Below are 6,000 nucleotides of genomic sequence, written 5' to 3'. Positions count from 1 at the left end.
CTTATTTCAGTTATCTAAGAAAAGCTGTGAGGTTTTGTCTTACTCAGCAGTAGGCCAGAGGAGGGTAACCCCTATCAGAATTAACTCTTCCATGCAGCGGAAGTGAAAGCCTGCAGACAAAATCTCTGCACCATGGAACTCTTCTTAAAGTAACAGGCAGAAGAAAGGGAGCCTGGGGCCCAAAGGTGCCCACTAGGTGTCTAATCTAGCAAAAGACCATGAGAAACTTTGCATCTCTTTCATGACCTTAAGCATCTACCTCAGCAGAAATCCCACCAAGCCAAGGAGAACTTGGCTGGTTTCCAGTAACCTAGAGTTTTAAATTCCCAAATTCTGCTGCCTCAACTGGGAAGGATATATTCAAAGTAAACCAAATTGTAATTCATATGCGAACATTTATCTACGGCTGTACATTTTAGGTTAAGTAAACATATGGGAGGTACTGCTTCTCTGAAAAAAAATATTTAACTTCAAATTACCAACTTAGAGAAATTTCTGAAAAAGCAGATTAACCCAGGAGAAAGGCTTTGGACTTTGAGGTCATAGAGATAGCAAATTTCAGTTATGATTCTGCCCCATATTACCTGTCAGTTCACTTCTTTGAACCTCAGCTTCCTCGTCTATAAAATATAGATAATTCTTACCTTGCAGCATTGCTGGAGGGTTGAGAAATGACATATATTTTTCATAATATATGGCTAAAGAAGATGTGGTACATACATACAATGGAATATTATTCAGCCATAAAAAAGAATCAAATAATGCCATCTGCAGAAACATGGATGGACCTAGAGATTATCACATGAAGTGAAGTAAGCTAGACAGAGAGAGACAAATATCATACGGTATAACTTATGTGTGGAATCTTAAAAAAATTGATACAAATGAACTTATACACAAAACAGAAACAGACTCACAGACATAGAAAACAAACTTATGGTTACCAAAGGGGAAAGTGGGTGAGGGGAGGGATAAATTAGGAGTTTGGGATTAACATATACACACTACTATATATAAAATAGATAACCAACAAGGACCTACAGTATAGCACAGGGAACTATACTCAATATTTTATAATAACCTATAAGGGAAAAGAATCTGAAAAACTATATATATATATATATATATATATATATATATATATATATATATATTTGAGATTAACAGCAAACAGATGGGTGCTTGTGAGGACGGGGCACAGATGGGCTCCAACAAGCCTGGAAGCGAAGGTAAATTGATTTTAGGACAGATGTACGGGTGGTAACGACGGAGCCAAGACAGTCAGAAGCAACAGCTAAGGACTCTCTAGGGAAAAAGCCCAAAATGAGTTTAAGAAAAAATCAGAACGTTTAAAGGGGTAGCTTAAGAACTCACTGGTCCTAACATGGTTATTTGATCCAAACTTCATCTTCATCTGACGGACAGTACCGACAAAGAATACAGCATTGGATGTGTTCTTATGCTTAAATTAGTAAATTATCTTTGCCTTGTTGCATGAAGGATTTCACAGTGGTGATAATGTAGGTATCCATGCCAAACAGACATGATGTCTTAAGCTCCATCTTTCTGAGCCTCATAAAGATGTGTAATATATCTTACATAGTTATTTATGGAAATGTCTAACATAGTATTAGACTTACACCTGGCCTTCAATAAATGTTCTTTGTTTTTTGGTTTACAGTAGAAGTTCAGATTATGAATAAAAAGTTAAAATCAGAATGAAAGAAATTTTAATTTAGAAAAGTCTTTGAAGACCAGGGGGAAGTTGAATACTGATGTGGAAACCATTGGGTTGTAGTGGACACAATGATACACCATCAAGATCCCATTTCAGTGAAGAACTTGGGCCCAGCTGCTGGCAGTGATGTCACAGGCAGCCTACACATGTCAGCTCTTCAGGAGCAGTCAGCACCGTAGGTGAATGGTCAAAGTCAGAGAGGATGCACAGGAAACCAGAAAGAATAGGTATAGAGGAAGGGAAGTGACCAAAAAGACCCATAGCCTCTGACCACAGCTACTTCGGACAACAATTAGTTTGTGAGCTAATGGGATTCGATGGGGTTTCCTTGGGACTTTTGACTGTCTGCCCCCAAAATCCAAATTACCCACCCCTCTCTGACAGTAAAATCCAAAAGACTTTGGACTTGATACTGGAGAGAGCTAAAGGACAGCCTTTCTCTAGGGGCTGACACCATGAGATGTAAAACTCAAGAAGTCAGCGTCCATGTGTCCCACTAAGTGAAGGAAGTGTATGAAATGAGAGACTGAAGCCAACATACTGAATAAAGCAGAGTCAAGAACTGGAAAAAGGCCCCTGGTGGCATGTGTGTCCCTGGTTCCAGTGGGTCCTCAGGCTCTGCTGCATCTTTTCTTTTCCAGAGTTGTGTATGGGCCTGAAGCTCTCAACTAACCAGTAGAAAACCATTGCATGTTTACCCTAACAGATTTCCTAAGTAACTCAGAATCCTGTTGTGCACACCTCCATAAACAGAGGCGTATCCTGGGGTATCTCCCATGGTTGTAACACCCCCAGGGTGGCTGAGGAAATCAGGAATGGTCAAAGGCACTGCCCACTGCAAAGGCTGTTTGTGCTCTAGTGCAGCCACACCAGCCAAGGTAACCTTCCTCTGCTGGCTTCTTCCCACAGACCCCAGCCACTGCTTCCCCTCTTCCTGACACACTCTCCTTCCCCTACCGAAATCATCTGTTTCTGGGCCTGGTTACTGCTGCAAATGGTCCCCACATCTCAGCTCTAACAAGTGTGACACTCATCCCGATATTGAGGGAACACAGCTTCTCAAAAGGGGGAAATCATAACTGCCCCAAAGCTGGCAGAAATACCAGAAGTGCGTGGAATCACCCACCACACTATGAAATGTAAGTCACAGTTCTATGTCAATGAATATTTTCTCATGATAGCAAACAAACAAAAATAGAGGACTCTCAGAGCTGTCCTGGAGACATTCCACGGTCAAGATATTCATTATTCCGACACAATTATTTTAGCCACCATTTACACCTACGATGTCACCAGTTACCAGCTCATGGGCACACGGAATAGCCCTCATCTAGCACGAAACTCCAGCATTGCTACTGCAGATACCAATTAGGAGTAAATTCTCATCTATCACTAAAGCATCAAAACATGACCTGTCAATGTTCCCTTACCACAACAGGGTTACACATGCTAACTAAATGAGGGAATTAGTTACTTTATGAATACATGAAGAGCTTGGATTACCTTCCATTGTTTAGAAGTAAACTTTCAGCTTATTGTCAAAAACGAGCTATGAAAATCCTCCTTTTGGGTTCAACTTTGTTAGCTTATTTTTGGCTTATGGTAGAAGGTGATTTTTCTGCTAAACTAATGTATACATGTGTCCTCATGATTTCTATCTCTGGTAAATTTTTTCAGATGTTTAGGTAAAACACTCTCCTCTCTGATCACATTTTAATTAAAACAATGACTATTTTTAGCTAGCAAAAACACATCCTCACCTTTGTATTTAAAGTCCCTGGATCCTCCAGAAATAGATTGTAAATGTGAAATACTTTACTAAAAAAAGAGAAGTAAGAAGCGTCTAGTTTTGGAGTGTACATGTTCCAATAAACTGATTTAATGCCAAAGTGAAGACATTTTTAGCATGCTCTCCCAGCTGAATCCAAACAGACACCTTCCCATTTGAGGGGGTGGCACAGGGAATCGTCTGAGCAGTCGTCGCGTACGTATGCTCAACAGAAGTCATCATAAGCAATGGGAAACTGCATTCTGGTAGGGAATTTACGATATTAGATTGTTTCCTTAGGGAGATTCATACTTAGAAATATAGGGCTGGCTTGTTTTCTCAAAATTTCCATTTCTCCAGTCGGAATGGTGGGCTGCAAAGATGGCATCCATAATGCCAGTCCTAGAAACCATTAATCCTAAATATCTATGAAGCACCTGTTGTGCGCAAGACACTTTGCTCAGAAAACCTAAGAGGCTATTGTATCAAAGACTTCTTGCAAGTCACCCAGCTCTTAACGCAGTGCCTGGCTTTGCCTAGCAGCCAGGAAGAGTCTGGCACCACCACCCCAGGTTGGGGGCCTTCCACAATCCTCAACTAAGGAGGTTGTACATCCTGGGGAATTCACTGAGATGTCAAATTTGGGGGAGAGGGAGGGCAGTCCCTCAGCGATGAAGGGCAGTAGAAGACGGAAAAGACACAGGAACTGTGGATGACAGTCTACAAAGGAGCATGTGCCAAAGCTCCACATGCAAGTTTCACTGCAGGGTCACCCTTCTGTGGTTCCAGGATGGTTCATCCAGCTGTTCCTGACACTGAGCACCTCCCCTCTGCTCAGGCGTGTGGGTACCACACTGCAGCGTTCTCATGTTGGCTGGCCTCCCATCTAGGTCAGTCACCCCCATCACCAAACTTGTGAAATACTAAAATGAAAAGAGAGTTGCTCTGTATCCTGCTTTCATGACTTCTCCCCCATCTCTCAGCCCCTAACTCTCAACTGTATACCTGCTTTACAAGCGTCGGAGTGTCTTATTTTCAAAAGGAATCAAGTCCGTGCAAATAACACTTTTCCAGCCTATTTGCTGTATCAGAAGAAAGTATCTCCTCCAATCTTCACTCCCATTGAGCCTTGGAGCTAATTTCGCCAGAAATATTACCCATTCCTTTTTCTTTGACAGTCGTGCAAGGGAATCATTATACACATGGCATATATATTTTTCAGTCTAAAGATATGAGCAGTCTTCATAGTAGGGAACGGTTACTGTAGAGGCATGGCTGCCTCTATTCCATGATACTCAACCACTGAGTCTGTTGAGATGGTGTATTGAAAACCCTTTCTAAACTGAACATTTTATTTGAATTGCATTTCCAGGGGGCTTTTCAATGCCAAATCTGTGAAGTATCTGTCGACTGGCAGAATAAATACAATGTGAGTAGTGACTTTTGAGGAAATTGTAAACAGGTTAATATAGAAATTAAATTAAGGCAAACCCCATGGCTGGCTGTGAAGTGGAATTAGAGTACAGGCATAGATAGCAAAACTGACATTCTTCTGCTGCTGTCTTTGGCTGATAACAGGGAAAGGATGCTAAAAGAGACCTGCTGGAGACAGGATTGGAGGGAGTGGGCGGAAGACAAGCTGGCTTTGCTACAGCCAGAGCTGGAGACCAGGACATAACAGCCAGAGGTGGAGATGGAAACCAACCAACAGAATCCACGATGTTTTGGGGGGTGAGGGTGTCCCGGGAGGACTCAGCAAAGAGCCATAGATTGGATGGTTCACTTTACCAGTAAAGAAATTCTGGATCATATAAATATTCATGAGAAATCGTGAAGAAAATATTGGCAGAGGCAATATTTGAGGATAACAATGCAAGATAGGGAAACCAGATTTTCAGTTACAGAAAAGGATTCCACGTTAGTCACATGGAGCATTTCTAACAGCAAGTCAGAGTCACATGGAAGCCAAGGGACTAGCTCAAACCCTAAATCCCTTTTTAGCATAAAATTTATAGAGTGATTTTACTTGAAGCTGAAATGCAATTATATTAAATATAGCTCTTTGTTTTACAGTAAACTAGGGCTTAGCACCAAATCTCTGCTCCTGTAGAAATGATTTATCTAACTGAATGAATTAAATTGTAGTTCTCAGTTTCAAAACGTAGAGTTTATGGGTTTTCAAAAGGTCAGAGAGGCCATATTGAGGTCAAAAGCCTAAACCTATTACCCCTCACTTTCCCCTCACTCTTAGTTGATGATGCTATGCTGTATATCATCTGCTCTGGTGATGCTTTCCAGAGGCTTCCAAAGAAAGATCTCTTTACGTCTCTCTATTAATTCACTTTTAAAAGCTACGTGAAGTCAGTTCATTGAAAACAGTTAAAGGAGGGTAAATAAGGAACTTGCTTTTCTTTCTTTTAATTGACATATGACATTGTGTAACTTTAAGGTGTACAACGTGTTGATTTGAGACACTTACATCTTGCAAAATGAT

Source organism: Monodon monoceros, unplaced genomic scaffold (genome assembly GCF_005190385.1).
Source record: "Monodon monoceros isolate NGI ecotype Baffin Bay Population unplaced genomic scaffold, NGI_Narwhal_1 Super_Scaffold_8, whole genome shotgun sequence".
In the NCBI taxonomy this organism is placed as follows: Eukaryota; Metazoa; Chordata; class Mammalia; order Artiodactyla; family Monodontidae; genus Monodon; species Monodon monoceros.
Note: the sequence above shows the minus strand (reverse complement) of the source record.